The sequence below is a fragment of the Petromyzon marinus genome, unplaced genomic scaffold, assembly GCF_048934315.1.
Source record: "Petromyzon marinus isolate PM22_M1 ecotype Great Lakes invasive population unplaced genomic scaffold, UKy_Petmar_22M1.pri1.0 PM_G_Scaffold_121, whole genome shotgun sequence".
NCBI classification, from domain to species: Eukaryota; Metazoa; Chordata; class Hyperoartia; order Petromyzontiformes; family Petromyzontidae; genus Petromyzon; species Petromyzon marinus.
The window spans coordinates 49,813-73,225 of NW_027422675.1; the positions used below are offsets into that span (position 1 = coordinate 49,813).

Consider the following 23,413-nt stretch of genomic DNA (forward strand, 5'->3'; position numbering starts at 1 on the left):
GAGGGTGGGGAGGGGAGGGTGGGGAGGGGAGGGTGGGGCTGGGTGCGGTGGGTGGTGGAGGGGCTGAGTGGGGTGGGTGTGGCGGGGTGGGGAGGGGAGGGAGGGGAGGGAGGGGAGGGTGGGGCTGAGTGGGGATGGGTGGGGCTGGGTGGGGAGGGGCTGGTCACCCCGTGGTGCCCTTATAAAACTCAACGTGTAACCTACTCACGCCGGCTCATGCCCGCCCTCAAAGTCGAGCATATTTACGGAATACACCACGTGGTGGTGCCGCCGTTGACCCTGGCCATTGACCGAGCAGCCCAACGTTCCTACTACCAGCTCCCTCCGCAGGAGAATCTGTTATGTTATCTTATGGTTGTGCCTCTACGTGCCTTTGGCCTTGCTTTACATACCCTTTAACTCTCTAAACATTGGGCCTCGCTCTTTGGTCCTTTAGGTAAAGTCACGTAGTAGGTATAAAATAAATTAAATCCGCGACGTTTCGGGCGCAACACAAGCGTCCGCCGTGAGGTGGGACAACCACAGCAAGAAAACAATTGCTGAAGTGGGCAAAAGGGCTGCTGTGACAAGAGGCTATGTAGGTAAGAGAGGGGTTCAGGAGCCAGGGAGGAGAGAGTGGAGGGGGTGTGGAGTAGGGGCAGTGGAGTGCTGCAAGTGAGTCACATCTAGATTGGGTCTTGCGTTTCATTATCAAGTTACATTTTCCGAAAGCGCACCAACCTGCTCTCATCCGCTTATTTTGTAAGTTTGATCCCAGGCGGCCTTCAGTTGTATGCGTGCCTCTTATGGCAGCCAGGATGCGTTCTTGATAAACGGAAGACTTCGTGAAACAGCGCTGTAGGAGGTCATCATAACATGCTTCCAATGGAGATGCATTACCGAATGAGCATTGGTTTTCCTCTGACCAAATATGAGCACTTTATTGGGGTATCAGTACCCGCCTTAATTACGATACTGTACACATGATAAATGTTTAGAGTTTTTATATGTATTTAAAACAAGTTCAGTGGTTAAAGACGTAAGAGTTATGCCTGTACATGTGTAGTGGGTTCTTTAAGACAGCGTAGAGACGAATCGGTAGAGGCAATGCTTATTTATTACAAAGGTGCTTAACACAATACAATACAGCCTTCTACTTGAAGGGGTAACGGCCCCTTCACCCGCTGCTAGCTGAGGAGGTACGGCTTCGGTCTAACTCGCCCTATTCCTGGGCTAGGGTCTCGGGGTCCTCCGGCTAAGGGGGTCCTAGGGGAGGCTAGTCTGACCTGACCCAGCCAAGGTACAGGTCTCGACCACTGGCCACACGGGACCCGTCCCTGATAAGCCACCCACACAGACACACACTCACCTAGCCACCCACACACTCAGTCACTCACTCACCTAGCCACCCACACAGTCACTCACCTAGCCACCCACACACTCAGTCATTCACTCACCTAGCCACCCACACAGTCACTCACCTAGCCACCCACACACTCAGTCATTCACTCACCTAGCCGCACACACACACACACACAGTCACTCATTCACGCACTCACCTAGCCACCCACACACTCACTCACCTAGCCACCCACACAGACACACAGTCACTCACCTACCCACCCACACAGACACTGTCACTCATTCACTCACCTAGCCACCCACACAGTCACTCACTCACCTAGCCACCCACACACTCACCTAGCCACCCACACACTCAGTCACTCACTCACCTAGCCACCCACACACTCAGTCACTCACTCACCTAGCCACCCACACACTCAGTCACTCATTCACTCACTCACCTAGCCACCCACACACACTCATTCACACTCACCTAGCCACCCACACACTCAGTCACTCATTCACTCACTTAGCCACCCACACACTCATTCACTCAGTCACTCACCTAGCCACCCACAGTCACTCATTCACTCAGTGACTCATCTAGCCACCCACACAGTCACTCACCTAGCCACCAACACTCAGTCACTCACCTAGCCACCCACACACTCACTCATTCACTCAGTCACTCACTTAGCCACCCACACAGACACTTAGTCACTCATTCAGTCACTCACCTAGCCACCCACAGTCACTCACCTAGCCACCCACACAGTCACTCATTCACGCAGTCACTCACCTAGCCACCCACAGTCACTCATTCACTCACTCACCTAGCCACCCACACACTCAGTCACTCACCTAGCCACCCACACACTCAGTCACTCATTCACTCAGTCACTCACCTAGCCACCCACACACTCATTCACTCACCTAGCCACCCACACACTCAGTCACTCAGTCACTCACCTAGCCACCCACACACTCAGTCACTCACCTACCCTATGCCCAACTTCCTTCATGTCTCCACGCTCATGTTCAATCGATTCCAGTTCGATGTCAAACATGCATCTCTCCATACTTTTATTTTCAAACACTGTTCTATTTTCTCTTGGGGTTTATATTTGCAAGCGTATTAACCTGCTAAATACACGCACTGTACAGAATGCCAACCCATGTTTTTCAATGGGATTTTCAATGAGTCGGGGTATATTTTTACCAGCCCCCCCCAAAAGGGTCTCTTTGGCATTTATTTCAGAGCTCTCCGTTATGAAATTAAATGGGCAATATTAGTGCCATGGGCTACAGCAAGAAAGGAGCATCACTCGTGGTGGGAGCAAAAACTTTGGCTATGAGCAAGTTGAGAACCCCCCCAAATTGTAAATTAATTGGAGCCGCTAAAGTTACGGCACCCGAGGACTGCCAAGTGAAATCTGGTTTGGGGCTCATGGACAAAATAGCAATGCACACGGCAGACAAACTCGGCAGGTTAAGGAGACTAATCATAATTATTTTAATTTCAACATTCTTCATTTCCACTGCGACCTTTAAAATCTTTCGGTGCAGTCAATATAGAAATCTAAATTAATCCTCCAAAAAATGACAACTAAAATGTAAACGCGTCAATTGTACTTTCGACCTATACCCACGGTTAACTTTCAACAAGAGTGATGGGACATTCACAAATAGTACACAAAGTGACAATGATGTTGACACCGACGTTCAATACGGCATGAAACATGTTGAGTTGTCTTCTATGAAGGCTGGGCAGTGGAGAAGCACAGTTTGAGGGTGTAGAGGTATGGAACATCTGAGAAAATAAAAACAGGGGAGCCACATGACGTCTTCACTGGAGCACACAAAAACTTAAAACAATGAAGCAATTCTTAGGAGGGTCTTTGTCGATGTCAACAAACTCGTTCAGGGAGCTAAGATAACGTTGAGTTGTGATAAGTGAAAGTGCTTGGCTATGTCAACTTTCAATTCCATTCTGTATATGCAAACAACAACAACGAAATCCAAATCGCCCATAAATAACAACCTGTTAATATATAATACAACAATCTACAACTGCTTTTGCTTCCTGCAATTTCACCCAAGGCTGCTAGGCAGCCAGTGTACACAGATGGTGCTATGGTAATAACAAGCGCCCCCCCAAATCTGAACATTAGGTGCTCAACAGAGCGTACGACCAAAGATTTGCCGATAATACAGCACCGCTTCAATGTCATCGCACCAACACAAATGGCCAACACCCCACAACTTACTTGCGTTCTTCAGGGGGTGATGGTTAATGCACGCCAGAGCCTCCATGGCATCGTTCTTGGTCTCCCACTCCATCAGGCCGGACATGCTCCTATCGGCTGGACACGTGGACGGACCGTCGCTCATAGAGTCATTTGGGTCGTGTAAAACGCAACACCCTTCGCCATTTTGATTTAAAGCTTTCGTGACTGCAGGGATTCATATTCTTGGTTCTTTCGGTAAAGTCACCACCACGTAGAAGGGAAACAATAAAATAATAAAAATATAACATAAAATTCTCACGACGTTTCGACTGCAACACAAGCAATCATCATCAGGTGTGAAAACCACAGCAAGAAAATTTTAAAAAAGTGGCGGTTATTTTTAACGTTAGCACCACGGAGAGCGATTTGGCAGTTGTTCAGATGGACGAGTCCATCTATGTTCTGAAAAGAGGAGGGGGGAGACGAAAATAATGGATGCGGTCTGAAAGCCACCGTAAGCGTGAACAATCAATTAAGACCCGAAATGGTTTATCAAATCCTTCCAATGATTGCTAAGCCAGAATCAATCTTCTCGGTTGAAATGGTCTGTGTTTGTATATATTTATTATTTTGTTGTTTCCCTTCTACGTGACTTTACCTAAAGAAGCCGTGTTTAAAGGGTGGTGTCAGTCGTCGGTGAATTTCTGCAGCAGGAAGGCTTCAGTCCGATGCCTTGGCTACGCTAACACGCTTCAGTCAGCTTGGGCGCGAGTGAATAGCAAGGACTGCTCTCGGGAGAGAATTTCTCACAGGGTTTCTTGAGCATGGCCTCATAGCACACGTTGCAGATCATCTGGTGTCGTGCTGTAAATCAAGCGACGATTGCATGGAGAATACAGTACACGATTTATTCTGTGCCATGACACGTAAGATAAATAATAAACATACTTTGCGGGACTTACTTTTTCCAGAAAACACTTTGAAAGAGCGGGGCCTCGCAATCGACATTTCGTCGCACAGCTGCGGGGACAGAACGGGCGGCGTTCACGTTATAGTTGGTAACAGTTAACGTGCACCGGTAAAGCATTCGGGAGATGTCATTTTAATTGCGGGCACAAATCCCGTTGTCCATTTTTTAATTTACATTCGCCAGCTTTGGAGCAGTCTTTCAAAGTGCTCAGATTATTGTGAACACCAAGCATAGACTCAGGGGGAATGCAACCATTTGCAGAAACAATGTCCAAAGACTGAAATGTAAACCTTTCGAATACGAATATGAATCGTAATGTATTAAACAGGACAAATTAACGCGAGGTGTTGTCTAGTCTGTAACAAAAAAGTCCCTTTGGAACATCGACTGCATTATTTATACATCTTATGTTTTAACCGCTGAAAGGAAACTACATTACACCATTTTACATTTGTCCCGTCACAGGAAACGTGTCATTGGCCACCACAAACTCCACAACATCAATAGGCTCATCTTAAAAACCCACGATTGTTTCATGTGCAAAATTTGGACTTGAATATTTATAAAAGCTTCACCTGGGAAAACTTTTAAAGAAACCGAACGCGCTCCCCTTCTGCGCTGCTGGCAGCAGGCTGAAGGGGCGGCGGGGGCACGGACCTGCGCGAACATCTCGGCCGTGATGTCCGTGGGCGCGTTGAAGAAGTGCAGCACCGCGGTGGGACGCTGGTTGCGGTTCTTCGCCGCCTTCTCGCTGTCGGCGTAGCGGTGGTTGTGAGAACCTGCGTAGTCCCTGTAGCTGTCGGTGCCGTCCGGCAGCTCGAACGCCTGGCCCGGCACAATCGACCGCTGCCTCGACACGCTGCCGAGACGAGGGCGGAAGGGAGGGAATAGCGCGAAGAAACTGTTTTTAGTTTTTATTTTATCACGTTCCAAATTTCACGTGCTCTTTGGTTCGATTCGGTAAAGTCACGTGGGTAAAAAATAAAATAACAAAAAATCACGACGTTTCGGCCACAACACAAGTGGCCTTCATCAGGTGAAGGGACCGGACTGTCCAGAGGACAGCGTTGGAGTGAAGACAGCAAGCCCAGGTCGCGTCCTTTAAGCTTGTGATCGCGGCATCTTTTGAGGAAGGTCAGCGTCTCGATGAGCTTTGACTTCTTGTCCCGTTGTCTGTTGAAAGCTCTAACAGATAGGTGAAAGCCCTCCCCGTAGAGCTTCAAATCTAGAATCCAAATTTCACGTTCGCTATTTCAATAAAGGCCCTCCCCGTAAAGCTTCAAATCTAGAATCTAAATTTCATGTTCGCCACTTCAATAAAGGCTCTGGACAGCAAGTCACCGGGGTCCTCGTGAGCTGTGACGAGTGTTTCGTTCACGGTATTCATCAGCTCTCTTTTTCACCATCCTAAAATTTAGTCACTTGCACTAAATATTTACTAAAGTTGTCTTCTCTAAATGGAAAGCAGTATCCAATTACATTAACAGGATATGACGAGTTACATTTACCAATTTAACACGGGAACAAAAAGGCTCACCAGAGGTTGATTTTATTTCCAAAGATCTGAGACATATTGAGGTGAAAAACCGCCCTGTGCACGGCGTACTGATCTCCCATCTCGACCATGGCGGCTCCCGGCTTGCTCTTCAGGAACTTAACCTACAAAAATAACAACCCGTAAGACGGTTCAGCATCGCGCAATCTTGCACGAAAATATCTACAAGTTTCGTTGTAACGCATTGTTGAAATGTGAAGTGTTGGCCGAGGGGCCATTAGAAAACATGCACAAAGAACACTTCGCATTGGGTACATTTTTGTAAAGAAAATGACCAAATGTGTATGTTGTCAATCGGTGAACAAATTTGGTCGTGTGAATCTCCCACTTTATATAACACGATCAGCGCACGACGTGCACCACACGCGCGCGTACGCATTGCACCGCGGTTGAACCTTTGGAAGAAAAAAAACAGGGACTCATTTCAAAGCAGGTGCGCGCAACACCCAGCGAAGGCACCTTCTCCACGTCGCCGAAGAGGCAGAGGATGTTAAACACGCGGTCGCAGTTGAAGCGTTCGGCGTCCAAGTCGTACACAATGAGGACCTTGTTGTCGGCCTGCTGGTTCATCATGGCCTGCACGTGCTGGCCCTGGGTACCACCCTGGGGCCCAACCTGGTTGCCCATGCCTACTCCCATGCCCATTCCTCCCCCACCGCCCATGCCGTCGCGGCCAGATCCATAGTCGACGCCCGGTGGTGGTGGCTGCTGGTGGCCTGTGACGCAAACACACAAGAGGGGGAAACGCATAGTGAACTAGCTGAAACTCTCTAAACTTCTCTGAAAAACAGATTTATGACAACCATCATCTTACACACGTGTGCCCTTTCCTATAAGGTCAGGTAACCCAGGAATCACCACTCTACTCCTTGGAGACACTGGAAAACATTGGTCCAGAAGACTCAGTTGCCTAGGGAATAGACTAAACTAGTTTTTATTTTAGGTTGAGGGCCACCAAGCTAGAGCTCTTATTCAGCATAGCTTGTTTTAAATACCCAATACATCTGATAGCTATTGGAAATATCGTCTCTTAAAACACAAAGCAACTCATACGTTGCAATTGTTAATCGCAAAAAAAGGTTTTTAGGATGCACCTTAACACTAATTCCAAATAAGAAATGTTCTCAACAGGCAGCAGGTTCTTTCAATCTGACAGCAAGCTGAAGGAATCCGAAATTATAGCATTCGCAACAAGGGGATTACCTCCACAGTCGCCACCACCGCAAGCGTGTGCTTTGGGATGGTCGCCAAGGAGAGACGTTTGCTTCGCTGGCATCATTGCATTGTCCTCTGAAAACAACAAAAAAACGATCACCAAATTCACCCACGGGAAACATAAGCGCTCATTGCTGCACAAAATAAGGACAATCCAAAAAATGCATTCTGCACCCAGAACATTCACATGACCAACACATTAAGAAATTCCGGGCACACTCCACACGGGGGTGCGCTGCGTCTGTCGATAAAAACAATTGGCGGTATTTTTAAAATGCAGATTTCACATGGCGCAACATAAATAACGAGCACCATACAAAATACAGCGCGTAAAGAAACGCTCATCGCAAGAAGAAGAAAAAACAAAATTTATTGGAGGTGTACAGATGCACGCGACAAATTGTTCCGAGGTGCGGCGTCAGCGAGTGTCCGTGGTTGCCGCCTGCGATGCCCGCTCGTTTCTTACCCAGTCTACGCTTCGACGGGAACACAAAGTTGCCCAGAGTCGGGCGGCGGCTGACGACCCATCGCGAGGAGGATGCAACAGAAAGGCCGGCGCCTTCTTTCCTGCGCCAACAGCAGTCACGCTCGGCACAAATGGACCCCCCCGCGTTGTCCATGCCACCGCACCTCTCGCTCTCCGGCGACCCTTTTTGGTTTGGGGCTTAAAATTGGGACGCTTGAAGTGGGCGACGGGGCCTTACGAACCTTTAAAATGAAAAAGATCGCCGCTTATAAACCGATGCGAAATGCGTTGTGTCTGGCATCAGCAATGTCAAAAGCCTCGTTTGCAAACAAAACTTTAGCAAGGCAGTCTAAACGTACGAGCGTGGAGGTAAATTCTCACCAACGGAGCGATTTTAAGCCCCAAACGCATCGGCACGCGTTCCGTTCGGCTTATTTCCAAGTCCCGTTCGCGGTGAATGCGGGCTTTCGTCGCTCCCGGCTTCTTCGCGGCGGTTCCGGTGCTTTGCCGGTCTGTCAGCGCCGTGTCCCCCGGTGCCTGCGGCTGGACGCAGGTTATCCGATGGCCTCTGCCAAGCGGCACGTGGCGGTTGCGGTGCAGCGGACGCGGCGTGCTGCGCCGAGTGTTCCGTGACGTGGCGCTGCAGGCGTGGGGGGCGCGGGTCGGCCGTGCGTGTCACAGCGGCGGCGGCGTGTTGGTTGCTTGGTCCCCGGTGCCTCCCAAGTGCCGACGAGGATGTCGCCAATGTCGCCGTTCGTGTCGTCGCCGTTCACGTCGGTGGCTGTTGGCTGCCGGGCGCTTGATTGCTCGTGTGTTGCTTGCAAATTGCCTCGTGTGCTTGTGTGCGGCAATGCTCGCAGATGCTCCTTGTAGCGTTGATGTTGGGAGTGAGGAAAATACTCTTCGAAGCGTTTACGGAAATTTGGCGATTAAATCAAACCGCACCGTGTCCCTGAAGCTCCCTTGATAAAGTGGCGAGACTTACCTCTTCGGAAACTAATATCTGTGCGTACACACAATGTACTCGGGACAAAGATACCATTTTCCTGTTCAGGCTCAATCGTACCAAATTAAAAGGGTTACTTTATAATAAGTGATATTTTCAATCGTAAATATCGGCTTTTCTGACATCCTCTAAGCTTCTCCGCTTAGTATCCAGACACCACATAATGCAGTCAAGGTTTCTCAACCCTACAAAATATAAAAACGCAACGTGCAATGTCCACCTCAAATATGCCAGTGAAAGTTGGCACCTACTTCTGATCCAACAGACACACACCCTGGTAAATCTAAATATAAAAGTAAAACCTTGGATTGCGAGTAACTTGGTCTGCAAGTGTTTTGCAAGACGAGCTAAAATTGAAAATAAATATTAACTTGATAAACGAGCGAGGTCTTGCAATACGAGCAGTGTACGTGTAGACACACTTTGTACTGCCGTGAGTCACGTGATCACACAACTGATAGACGAGTGCTTTGATGTACGAGCGCTTTGGATTACAAACACGTTCCCGGAACGAATTATGCTCACAATGCAAGGTTTTACACTGTAGTGTAAAAATGCCCAGCCTTGATACACCCCGAACAACCGAGTACCCGCCTATGGGCCACATGCACTTGACGTTGGGAAAATCTTCAAAGCTGATCAAAATCTAAAACGCCACCAACTTAATGGCAATGTCTATCGCATGTCCAGTACCAGGGCAACAGCTTTAATGGTAACAAAAAAATTAATCCAATGGATTATTGAACACTCCAGCAGCCACATGCCTCCTTGTGAATCCTGTTCTTCACAACATTCACTTATACTGCCACATTGTTGTGAAGGGTAAACTAGAAAAACAAAGTACAAGGGCAGGAGTTTAAAACCAATCTGCCCAGAGTAAACTACGCAAGCTTAGCATGGGCTAAAAAAACACAAAGATTATTTAGTTATATGTTGCGCTAGCTGTTACTACCCGGCTTCGCCCGGGACTTGGATCCACCACGCCCGGCCGCCTTTGTCTCCCCAGTGGCGATGTTCACACACCACAGCAGTTACTCGTTTGAGGCTGAGTCGACCTAGGGGAGGCCCAGGACCGGTTAAAATAATCGTCACCGATGGTGGCGGTGAGCGGGAATCGAACTTGGGTCGCCGGGTTCGTAGCGCAGCGTAGCGCTAACCGCTACACTACGGGTCACGTGACAGATTTGACGTCACAGCTCACTTGCCGTGCAAAAAATAAATGCATTATCGAGCTCCCCCCCCCCCAAAAAACAAAAGTGTATTTGTGTAATGTTTGCACGGTGTACAGTCTGGAAAGTACCCACATGGCAAATTTCCAGTTTGTTGCATGTCGGGAAGTACGCTAAACATTTTGAACAGACACACATATTCACAACTTTGCCTTTTATATATATGGAGAAGATAGGTATAAACGAAAATAACCTTGACCAGCTCTACACAATTGCAGTGATTGCATGATTGATACAAAAGAGGGGAATGGCGTTTCAAATAACTTCCTGTGACAACGACCAAGTTCTGTAGATTGTAAACAGTACACCAATGTGCTTCAAGACAACCAAGTGTCTGCAGGTGTGACATTTTTCTGCAACCAAAATCTCAAGTGCAGAAGCTGCATTATCCTCTTGAGAACGCTCCAAACTTCCCCCTCTACTTGGCCACTGATCTTCAAGTATAACACGGCAAAGCCGGCCGCGTACAGAAAGTCAATGCCTGTTTCATCACGCCGTGCACACCCCCCAGCCCTTGCGTTAAAAACGTCACCCCCCACACACCCGAGGGCTCACCACCACCAGCTGTCGAGAGAGCGCGGCTCTGATATGCTCAATATTGGTCTTACCTTGCTTGAGGCCAGGGTTGGTGAAGTCCCAGGTATCAGAGTCATTTTTAAACACATTCAGACGCGTCGCCTGTAAAGAGGACACAGCAGGGGGAAAAGATAAACATTATTCGTGGCCAGCATATAGGGCATAGATGCTGGGAAAAAATTATATAACTTTAGAACCTTCTTTGGTTCTTTCGGTAAAGTCACCACGTAGAATGAGGATAAAATAATAAAATAAAACAATAAAATTCTCACGACGTTTCGGCCACAACACAAGTGGCCTTCTTCAGGTGAAAGGAACAAACCTGTCGTCCCGACCTTGTGTTGTGGCCGAAACGTCGTGATAATTTTATTGTTTTATTTTATTATTTTATTCTCATTCTACGTGGTGACTTTACCGAAAGAACCAAAGAAGATGAATCCTTGCAGTCACGAAAGCTTTAAATCGAAACTTTAGAACCATTTAAAATTTACAAGCATAATAATTATTAAGCGGTCATTACCCCCGAGACAATTACGGCACGCAACTTGCGGTAAAGCCGAGGTACTTAACGCAACCCTTAACCTCCTGGGAGATGAATGAATAAGAGCTGCCACACGTAGCAAGTCAACGATAAGCTAAACTTTCGCACCGTACGTAGCAAAAGCGTGCTTATCGGAGTTGTGGGAAAACAGTGGCCTTCTGCCACCAGTTTTTTTTTTAAGATCACGTGTTGATTATCCCTCTTCGTTGGAACAAGCTCCCTTCGTGTTTGCAGATAAAAATCGCTATCCCTCGGTGGCCTATTTAAATTCCAAACTTGTTTAATCGCACATAAGTTTGGCATGCTCTGCCTAACTCGGTATTATTTATTCGCAGTGTTCCTCGTGTACTGTAAAGCGTTAGCCTTGATCGTATACCTCAAAAATGTTGAAGTGCCATAACCCCGTTATGAAAATGATGCATTCGTTATTACTGTTCTGTAATTTTATTTCCTGCTAACAATGTAACATCTCCCCTCAGGTACTCTGCAGGTCTCGCAAAGCAGCCTATGGCTGAATGTTAATCACCCGTCACCAAATAAAATCGATTTGAAAACCAACTCTACCCTTCCCACTGGATGCGAATTTTCCATTAACTGGCTCAGGGCACTGGCTCAGATGAGAACCACCCTCACACGGTAATATCAATTGGGAAAAGTTTGACTTTAGACAACGGCAAGGATGCCCGTCATGCACAATGGGTTGTTGTAGGTTGTGGGGCTGTGTGGTGGGCAGCTGTAAAATCCATTGGGTGCATTGTATTTCTATGCTGCCACAATATATGCTACACTCCTTTACCCCGCACACAAGTAAAATAACCCCCACAACAGGCATCGAGTGCGGAAGCCCTCATCTAGCAATGAATTGCCGTGTGTATTCAGCATTATTTGCTCACCAAAGTGGTCAATTCATAATATTAAATGAAATCTTTGGTCTGCGGGTGAAAAAACCCAGGTTGTGGTGCACACACTTGTGAATGTACAAAGTATCGGTTGTACTTGCCCTTGCATAGTCCACTATGAGAGTACAGCAGCCCGAATAGATGTCCGCTCCATTCAGGGATGAGTTCGCTCTCTCGGCGCTCTCAACCGAAACAAACGTGGCCAAAAATTAAGGAAAACACGACCATTTCATTTTAAAAACAATACATTTAGCATCTCCAAAATAACATGTAAAATTACGTGAATGGCGGACATATCGTTACGGTTATGCATCTCGTTGAAAGGATATTCCACAAAGGCCTGCAGGCCATTCTTCCTGAAGATAACAATGCGTTGCAGAGGCCCAAATGGTTTGCAAATGTTGTAAAGCACATCCTGCAGGACCACATGGAGCACACAAACGCAGCGAGGTGATTTTGCACGCATTACCAAGTAAATTTGAAAAGCTTTTTTTCCAGTGAATTTTTAAGATCGAGCCATACAGGACATCAACGCTTTCCAAAATCAACATTAGGTCTATATATTGTTTTTTATTCAATGCCATTGGTGGACTTCAAAGCACAAACAAAAAACACGACTTCAATTGCCTCAAATGAACCAAAGGATCAATGTAATTTCGTTAGCAAAGCCATTCACTGTAATCCAAAACGGACATAATTTCACTCGTATAAATGAAACATGCGCGTGTGTGCGTGGCACACCCGACAAACTATTCACACATTAATGTCCAGCTGCTGTAAGTGTAACAATGCCCACCGTGGTGATGGGGTAGATGGGGTTGAGAATGGTGAAGAGCAGGATGTGGTTGCTGTTGCCGTTGTCCCCCGGGACGCCAGGGCGCCAAAGCTTCTAGCTGGTAGAGAAGTTAAAGTAGGCCGGCTGCCCGCACACGTAGACGGAGCCCTTGGACGAGTAGTCGACGCAGCTGCGGGAGCTCTCCGGGTCTTCAAACTCCACCAGCGCCTGCCGCGTCTTGGGTATCATCACCACGTAGCTGCACGGAGGGAGCGATTCAAACGAGTGCCGTTATTCAAAGATGTGGCCGACTTTAAAACGCATGCCTGTTGTTGTTAATGTTAAACACGAGGTTGGTCTGCTCCAAGTCACCTCATTTGATCTCAAGAAATGTTTCAATGCATGCAACGGAGTGGAGACTGGTTGGATGCAGGTTAGATGCCACGTCCCATTTCAGTTTGGCAGTGTAGTACGTTGGAATTGAATGTACTGTAAGAATATAATTATATTTAAAATACATCTTGAGGGTAATGTAGTCTTCTTCTGTCGATGTATCACCTGACAAACGAAGCCTCTTCAAACGTACATAAACAAGGTACGTGTGTGCACCATTTCAATACGAGATATTAATTTTTAACACGGTTACTAATCACAGTTGAACGTGTGCCGCTTTTGTCAGACGGCACAACAAAAGCAGCAGCGGCACTTTAATTCGGAGGGAATTCGTGACTTGGGGAAATTGAAAAACAAACGGTTTTTGTTTCCATTTAAAGCTTTCGTGACTGCAAGGATTCATCTTCTTTGGTTCTTTCGGTATAGTCGCGTAGAATGAGAATAAAATAATAAATTAATAAAAAAACACAATAAAATTCTCACGACGTTTCGGCCACAACACAAGTCGCCTTCATCAGGTGAAGGGACGAGACTGTCCCATTTCAGTTTGGCAGTCTCGTCCCTTCACCTGATGAAGGCCACTTGTGTTGTGGCCCGAAACGTCGTGAGAATTTTATCGCGTTATTTTTATTAATTTATTATTTTATTCTCATTCTACGCGGTGGTGACTTTACCGAAAGAACCCCAAAGAAGATGAAGTGGTTTTTGGTTGGTCACTTCAGGCTGGCAAGGCCCCGAGTAAGCCACGCACGGCGTCGCCGATCACGCCGTGACGTGGGCAACGCCGCGCCCTCTCGTCCACCGCCACACGCGGCCACGACTTTTTATTTACGGAAGTGGTTCTTGAGCTTTAACCTGCAGCCTTGCCACCCCCCCTTTGGTTCTCAATATTTTTTTTAAAACATACAATGTTTATTAATTTAGAGGTTTGATGGAACAAAGTAGCGGTGCGTACGTGCCCGTGCTCAATGTGTTTCGATGGATTTACCTTGTTAAAAAATAATCTGGCACGTCTTGCACCCCCAGAAAGGGCATCTTCCACCCCGTGCTTAAGAACCATCGAGTATTTTTGTGTTATGCAATTTCTTGAGTTATTGAACCGAAAATCGGTAATACTCGAATTTCCAAGGTCTACGTTCACTCCACGTCCGCAAACACCACCACCACAACAATAATAACAATAATAACACCAATAACAATAATAACTATAATAACAACAATAATCTTTGTTTTTTTTTCGGTAAAGTCACGTATAAATAAGAATTAATAAAATTACATAATAGCGTACGACGTTTCGGTTGCAACACAAGCAGCCATCATCAGGTACAGAAGAGCTAAATTTAAGAGAGAGGGGAAACACATAACCCCAGATGTATATACAAACACCCAAGTAGGGGGGAACTAACACCGACACAATAGGGGACATAGAGAGAGAAGCATACCAAACAGACAAGAGTTTAGCAGAATTTGGAAACCAAATAAAGCAACACAGACGGTCGGTCAAAACACAATTAACGCAAAGCCTGGTTGATTACGTTATTTCAAAGATTGCTAAATTGCAAGTTAAGTATGAAATTTAAGATACAGATGGCACACACACACATAGACATTCAAGTACAGCAGACCAGCACAGGTACAAGCACACAGTGAAGTCGCCTTAAATAGGCAGAGAAGGCAAGGCTGAGAGACAATGGGACATATTAGCATGAGAAGGCAAGGCTGAGAGACAATGGGACATTTTAGCATGAGAAGGCAAGGCTGAGAGACAATGGGACATTTTAGCATGAGGTATGCATAGAGCAAAGTGGAGCACGGCAGCAAACATTCGGAAGCACCAAGACCGACACACAGGCAGAGACAGCACAGAGAAACAAATCCAAGCACAGACACAAAGGCAGATACACAAGCAGAGACAACACAAGACAACACAAAGACAGACACAAAGATACAGACCTTATACCTCCCCGTAGAGGCGGTTTAAACTTGGTTCAAAGCTTTCGTGACTGCAGGAATTAATCTTTGGTGTTTTCGGTAAACAACAATAATAATACAGCTTTCTTCCCCATGCGGGCAACGGTCACCACCGACTGGTCACCTGACTAGGCCAAAGTACCGCACGGCCTCCACGAGGTCCGACTCGAGGGCTGTGTCCGAGAGTCCCCGCACGTGAACCACAGCCGACGGTGGGGGCTTGTGTGGGTCCTCAAACGTGTCCTGTGCACGTCGGCAAGGAAGCAAACTCAACACGACTATTGTGCAAAGCTGTTGTTTCCTCCTATACCGAGAAGACAGTTTTCAGTTTCATTTATTTGGTATAGCCCTGTGAGCCATTTGGCTCTTGAATCGGGTGCAACCGCAACAAACAAAAACATGAACAATAAAAACATCTTAAAGTGACTTTGTGTGACTGTGCAAACAAAAAATCCAGGAAAAAACAGCAAAATAATCCTTGAAATAGCACCGTACACCAACGCTGTGTGCAAAAATCCCAGTGGGATGCAAGTCAAACAACAACAACCACAAGACAACTAAGATTAAAGCCATCAGTCTAACTCCGTACTACAACAAAACAATCATGGCCAAACCATAAAACTTTTTCAAAATCACCAAAATAAAGCCAAGGCTAACATCGCCGGCAAGTGATATCGGAGCAGATGCAGACACTTGCATTAAAGGGCTTTTTAAATCTGCATCCGTTTGGCAAAAAATGGCCATAGCTCAGTGCCATCATTTCAGTAATCGCTAAGAACGTTCGCGAGTTTAACTTTAAATCTAAACGGCCCTCGAGTTACAAACTCTGGAACTCGCATCCCCCACCGCCAGGTGCGCTTTTGTAGACGCTGTAAAGTTTTATTCCGCAAAGTTTTTAATCACATTGGGGAGGGTCGAAGAGCTACCCCACGACGCTATCGCGTGGGACATTTAACATATCGGTATTTTAACTTAATTAGTATTTTAACTTTTGATTTAAAGCTTTCGTGACTGCAGGGATTAATATTCTTGGTTCTTCCGGAAAAGTCACCACGTAGAAGGGAAACAATAAAATAATAAAAATATAAAACAATACAATTCTCACGACGTTTTGACTGCAACACAAGAAGCAATCATCATCAGGTGTGAAAACCACAGCAAGAAAATTTGAATAAAAGTGGCATTTTTTTTAACGTCAGCACCACGGAGAGCGATTTGAGAGTTTGTTCAGATGGACCAGTCCATCTATGTTCTGAAAAGAGGAGGGGGGAGACGAAAATAATGGATGCGGTCTGAAAGCCACCGTAAGCGTGAACAATTAAGACCCGAAATGGTTTATCAAATCCTTCCAATGATTGTTAAGCCAGAATCCATCTTCTCGGTTGAAATTGTCTCTGTGCTTGTATATGTGGATAGCCTCATGAACGAATTTCTCCTGGTAGGCAATGTTTTTATTCGTGGTCCGCCAGGAAGTGTCTGTGTTGTTGGCCTGACTGGATGTGCTTCACATAATGTTGTTTCAGGTTTGTTGAATTCTCGTCTCTCATCTTTTGCTGTATTTACCTCCGTGATTTGTTCTTGACACCTGATGAAGATCGCTTGCGTTGTGATGGAAACGTCGTGATTGTTTTTTGTTTTAATATAATTTTATTGTATTTCTACATACGTGACTTTACCGAAAAAAACAATGAGTAATGTTTTTATTGTTTCATATTTTTTTATTATTTTAGTTCAGTGCAAAGAGAATACCCACCCTTAGAAGAGAAAACGCCGTATAAAAAAATTACACTGGAAATAGCCCAAAGTGTTAACGAACACGAAATCCACGTTTACCAAAACGCGTTTTACTGAACGTAAGCAGAGCCTAGCGATGCTGTGGTCCGCGTGGTCCATCCCCAACACCAACAACGAGAAGCTCTTCGCAACGGCACTGGAATCTGCGAGTTACAAAGCTAAACAATCACGTTAAATAATATAAACACGGCTGGTGGTGGTGGTGGCACGTCGCCTGAGTGAAGCCTCTGGCCCAGGCCTCACAACGAGGCTCTGGGCGAGGAGAAGTAAAAGAAACATCTTCTCGTTATAAAAACACCTCGTCAAGTCGCTCGTCACTGACGCTCACCATCGCGCCCGCCTGGACGCGGTCGTTGCCTTCGCCATTGACTCCCAGGCGCTTGGCCGCGTGCCGGGCGGCGGAGGTCAACATCGTCGTGATGGCGTGGAGCGCCGGAGGGAATCGATTCGCGATCCTGTCGCTAAAAAACTACGGCCGCGCGGATCGCCGAGCGTCAGCGGCAGCAGCGGGCGGCGGCGGCGGGGCGATTCCAACGCGTGACATCGATTCTCGGATCGATGTGTCCTCTGGCGATGTTCGCGCGGCTTGGTGTGACCCCACAGCCACTCGTCACGTGACGCCTCTCTCGGCCGACTGGGGCCGGCGACGGAGATCTGAAGCAGTCGTGGGCCTCCCCCTAGGTCGGACTCAGACTACAATTAAATTTGATTATATTTTTATAATATTAAATAAATAATAATAAAATGATAAAAATACTCAAATTTGATTATTGTAAAATCATTATAAATAAATAAAAATAAATTAAAAATAATCAAATTTGATTACTTTTAAATAAGAATAAATAAAAACCAAATTTGATTATTTTAAAAATAAGATTAAATAAGTAAAAATTTATAAATTAAAATAATAAAATTTGATTATTTTTTTAAATAATAAATGAATATCCATTATAAGTTAAAATAATCAAATTGGATTATTTTAAATAATAAATAATAAAATAATTGACCAATTACGATCACTTTAACATAATAAATCAAGGCAGAAATATTTAATTAATAATTTCGCCTTTCTTTATAACCAAATTTTATTATTTTATAATAATAATTAATAAAACTTACAAATAATCACATTTGATTATTTTAAATAATAAATAAATTTTCCTTTAGTATGTAACTAATCAAATTTGATTATTTTTAAATAAGAATAAATATATAAAAATAATCAAATCTGATTATTATATGAATTAAAAAAGAGGGATGACATTGTCATCCTCTCAGCCGACAAGGTCAATGCCACTGTCATCGTGGATAAAATACAATATAACAACAAAATTCAAGAATTACTCAACGATGGTAGCTATACAAAAATAAAAAGAGATCCCACCAACAGCCTCGTCATACAATCCAACAAAATCATTTCTGATTCAACCGCATTAATTGATCAAACCAAACAGTTCTCGTTGAAACCTTCTGCTACATGAAGTAGATACACCCCTTCGTCTCATCGTCTCTACTGCAGTGAGGGAAAAAAGTATTTGATCCCCTGCTGATTTTGTACGTTTGCCCACTGACTCAACACTGCCCATAGACTCAACACTGCACCATAGACTCAATACGTCACCATAGACTCAACACTACACCATAGACTCAACACTGCACCATAGACTCAATACTGCACCATAGACTCAACACGTCACCATAGACTCAACACTGCACCAAAGACTCAACACTGCACCATAGACTCAACACTGCTACCCATAGACTCAACACTGCCCGTAGACTCAACACTGCACCATAGACTCAACACTGCCCGTAGACTCAACACTGCACCATAGACTCAACACTGCACCATAGACTCAACACTGCAACATAGACTCAACACTGCCCATAGACTCAACACTGCCCACAGACTCAACACTGCCCATAGACTCAACACTGCCCACTGACTCAACACTGCCCATAGACTCAACACTGCACCATAGACTCAACACTGCACCATAGACTCAACACTACCCATAGACTCAGCACTGCACCATAGACTCAACACTGCACCATAGACTCAACACTGCACCATAGACTCAACACTGCCCATAGACTCAACAATGCACCATAGACTCAACACTGCACCATAGACTCAACACTACCCATAGACTCAACACTGCACCATAGACTCAACACTGCCCATAGGGGGATCCCTGCCTAGGGGTGTGAGGGGTCAAGGGGATCCCTGCCTAGGGGGTGTGAGGGGTCAAGGGGATCCCTGCCTAGGGGGTGTGAGGGGTCAAGGGGATCCCTGCCTAGGGGGTGTGAGGGGTTTTACCGGCACGAAGTTTTCGCCGAGGAGGCTTCGCGGTCCGCCCCTCTAGGCCGCTGTAACTTTATTGACACCACGTGGTGGCTGTAACTTTATTGACACCACGTGGTGGCTGTAAACTTTACTGACACCACGTGGTGGCTGTAAACTTTACTGACACCACGTGGTGGCTGTAACTTTATTGACACCACGTGGTGGCTGTAAACTTTACTGACACCACGTGGTGGCTGTAACTTTAGTGACACCACGCAGTTCCTGTAACTTTATTGACACCACGTGGTGTCTGTAACTTTATTGACACCACGTGTGTCACTGTGTGTCACTGTGTCGCTGTGTCACTGTTTGTGTACACTGTGTGTCACTGTGTTTGTGTACACTGTGTGTGTACACTGTGTGTGTGTACTGTGTGTCACTGTGTGTGTGTCGCTGTGTGTCACTGTGTGTGGGGAGCGATAGTGTAGCGGTTAGCGCGCTGCACTATGAACCTGGCGACCCGGGTTCGATTCCCGCTCACGGCCAACACCAGTGACGATTATCTGAACCGGTCCCGGGCTTCCCTTAGGTCGACTCAGCCTAAAATGAGTACCTGGTGCGGTGTGTAAACATTGCCACTAGGGAGACAAAGGCGGTCGGGCGTGGTGCTGGCCGCCCACCCCCTCGTGTACCGTTCAGGCCTTCATAGGTGCTCGCTAACAGGACTTGCCCCTACAGTCTAAGGCTATATGGGGGATCTTTGTATCTTTGTTTTTGTCACTGTGTGTCGCTGTGTCAGTTTGTGTACACTGTGTGTGTGTACACTGTTTGTGTACACTGTGTGTGTGTACACTGTGTGTGTACACTGTGTGTGTACACTGTTTGTGTACACTGTGTGTGTGTACACTGTGTGTGTACATTGTGTACACTGTTTGTGTCCGCATTGAACCGAACCCCCTGCAAGGCCATCTACTTAACGTTGAGAGAAAATTCACACGAAATGTCCTTTGCAATGAAGTCTTCCAGATGTAAATTGATACAAGCTTTTAATGAAGAAATAAAATCATTTAATTCAAAACACAACACAATTGAAAGATGTTTCATTTTAAAACTTCAAAACGGAGCATGGGGTACTTGCGTGAATGCGTCCTTCGTGTGCAAATGTTGTGACTTTCCTGGCCTGAAGGCCGTCAATGTGTTGGACCCTTAAATGGTGCACAGCGTCTCAACAACAGCAGTGGGGTTTGCTTCAACCGATAGGTTACGAACATCCAGACGTGAATCAGCAAGGAGCATTTCTAGTCCCAGTTAGACAAAATCTACGTCAACACGTAAGACAAAATTACAATTCGTGTTGTAGAGAATGTACCTCCTCCTATACGTGTAACTTTTAAGTGGTATGCCTTGTAACTGATAAATGATCCGAGCGTGCTACCTATTTCAAAGACAATGAGTTGCTCTAGATGCTTCATGAAACACAAAAGTACCCTTTGACCTGTATCACAAGAACAACAGGTCTCACCTGAGTTCTCTGTACAGGTTACTTTCAAACACACACACACACTTTGTCCTAACATCACTTATTCAATGTTTGACCCTTATAGATCAAATGTTACAAGTATGCACAAAACCAGACAAGTATACATTCTAAATTATTGACAGGCATATTAACAAAATTGGATTACTGCAGTGAAATATACTGCATCACGTTACATCGTATTAACAAGAAACTTTTTAAAAAGTTGCAGTCTGCTTCACAGTGTATGTAAAACATACTATTGTGTCATTCAAAACGAGTAGGCCATTGCATGCTGGCGTCGAAGTGAAAATGTAGCAAATTCTAAACATTACCTACAAACTACACAACTGAGATGACACATCAATCATCGCCCCCTACGGACAGGCTCTTGTCCACATGCAGGCCGGTGCAGGGCCACCACCTTGTGCGGCACAGGGGCAGCTGCTACTTGGGGATGCTCTTCGAGTGTTTCAGACGAGGTACGACACAAAACTCCGAGTTGCTGAGGCGGTTAAGCAAGCACCGTGTAAATGCAATTATGATAACATAGTGAATGCTTGGGAGCTTATTGTCTCTCGCTCCTGGTTAAAGATCTACCCAACCCATGGGCCCACAAAGTGTTCAACTTCACATTCTTCTCATTAAAGGCCTGTGACAAAGGTGCATCTATTGAAGCAACATCGTCTCTGGCTTACACATCTACCGGGTCTCCACTTGACTTTGTATTGTCTAGGAGCAAGTCCACCCACACCTCCACTTCCACAAACTGCTGGGAGTTGCCTCACTCTGCCTCAGTCAGAATTCTCCTCCTGCTTCACGATGTGAAGGTCCCATTTTGGATCATCTTCACATTTTACCTTCACTTCTTCGCTCATCACTTCTTCACATTTCACCATCACCTCTTCATATTTCACCTCGATACCTTCAAAAGTGTCCAAGCTGGGATTTTCTTCCGGTTCGTGTTTCATGAGGGATGGGCTCATTGCGGCACTTTGACTTTCACAAGCTGATTTCAGACTGCACTCCTTGTGGATTTTCTGATGCTTCTGTGCTCTCTGGTGTACTTGAAGATTTGATGAATCTGCAAACGGCTTCCCGCACAGAGTACACTTGAAGGGTTTCTCTCCCGTGTGTGTTCTCTGGTGTACTACAAGAGCAGATGAATGTGCAAACGCCTTCACGCACACACTGCACTTGAAGGGTTTCTCTCCTGTGTGTGTTCTCTGGTGTTTTACAAGATCAGATGAATGTGCAAACGCCTTCACGCACACACTGCACTTGAAGGGTTTCTCTCTCGTGTGTGTTCTCTGGTGTACTTCAAGATTTGATGAACGTGCAAACGCCTTCCCGCACAGAGTGCACCTGAAAGGTTTCTCTCCCGTGTGTGTTCTCTGGTGTTTTTTAAGAGCAGATGACTCTGCAAACGCCTTCCCACACACACTGCACTTGAAGGGTTTCTCTCCCGTGTGTGTTCTCTGGTGTTTTTTAAGAGCAGATGACCATGAAAATGCCTTCCCACAAACACTGCACTTGAAGGGTTTCTCTCCCGTGTGTGTTCTCTGGTGTTTTACAAGCGCAGATGACTGTGAAAATGCCTTCACGCACACACTGCCCTTGAAGGGTTTCTCTCCCGTGTGTGTTCTCTGGTGTTCTACAAGAGCAGATGACTGTGCAAATGCCTTCCCACAAACACTGCACTTGAAGGGTTTCTCTCCCGTGTGTGTTCTTTGGTGTGTTACAAGATGACATGAATATGAAAACGCCTTGCCGCACAGAGTACACTTGAAGGGTTTCTCTCCTGTGTGTTCTCTGGTGTTTTTTAAGAGCAGATGACCATGAAAATGCCTTCCCACACACACTGCACTTGAAGGGTGTTTCTCCCGTGTGTGTTCTCTGGTGTGTTTTAAGAACAAATGAACCTGAAAATGTCTTCCCACAAACACTGCACTTGAAGGGTTTCTCTCCCGTGTGTGTTCTCTGGTGTGTTACAAGATTACATGACTGTGTAAACGCCATCCCGCACATCGTGCACCTGAAGGGTTTCTCTCCCGTGTGTGTTCTCTGGTGGTTCTGAAAAACTGATGGCCATGCAAATGCCTTGTTACACACAGTACATTTGAAGGGTTTCTCTCCCGTGTGTGATCTTTGGTGTACTTGAAGATTTGATGAATCTGCAAACGCCTTCCCACACACACCGCACTTGAAGGGTTTCTCTCCCGTGTGTGTTCTCTGGTGTTTTTTTAACAACAGATGAACATGCAAACGCCTTCCCACACACAGTGCACTTGCAGGGTTTCTCTCCTGTGTCAGATTTCCAGTCCGGTCCGTGCTGTATGCACGCTGGTCGCATTGTTGACTTGTCGTACCGAGCTGCGCTGAGTGCCTTTGCTCCATCAGACCAAATCTGCAGAGGAAGCGTCAGCTGCAGACATAAAAAAAGAATATCCACACCATCTACACGTCAGGCACAGAGGAATGCACACGTGACTTACACGTCTATACTTATTAATATATTCATGATGTAGTGAAAAAGTTTCCCAAATTAATCAGATTTGATGAACGTGCAAACGCCTTCCCGCACAGAGTGCACCTGAAGGGTTTCTCTCCACGGGTTGTTATGGCACACAATGAGAGGGAAAATGTCATTAATATGCCTGTAAGCCTTC

General features: G+C 45.9%; 1 pseudogene; it reads right to left on the minus strand.

The window, feature by feature from the left end:
• Positions 1-1,078: 1,078 nt before the first annotated feature.
• On the minus strand, positions 1,079-19,362 carry LOC142909417 (heterogeneous nuclear ribonucleoprotein L-like; annotated as a pseudogene).
• Between the last annotated feature and the right edge of the window lie 4,051 nt (positions 19,363-23,413).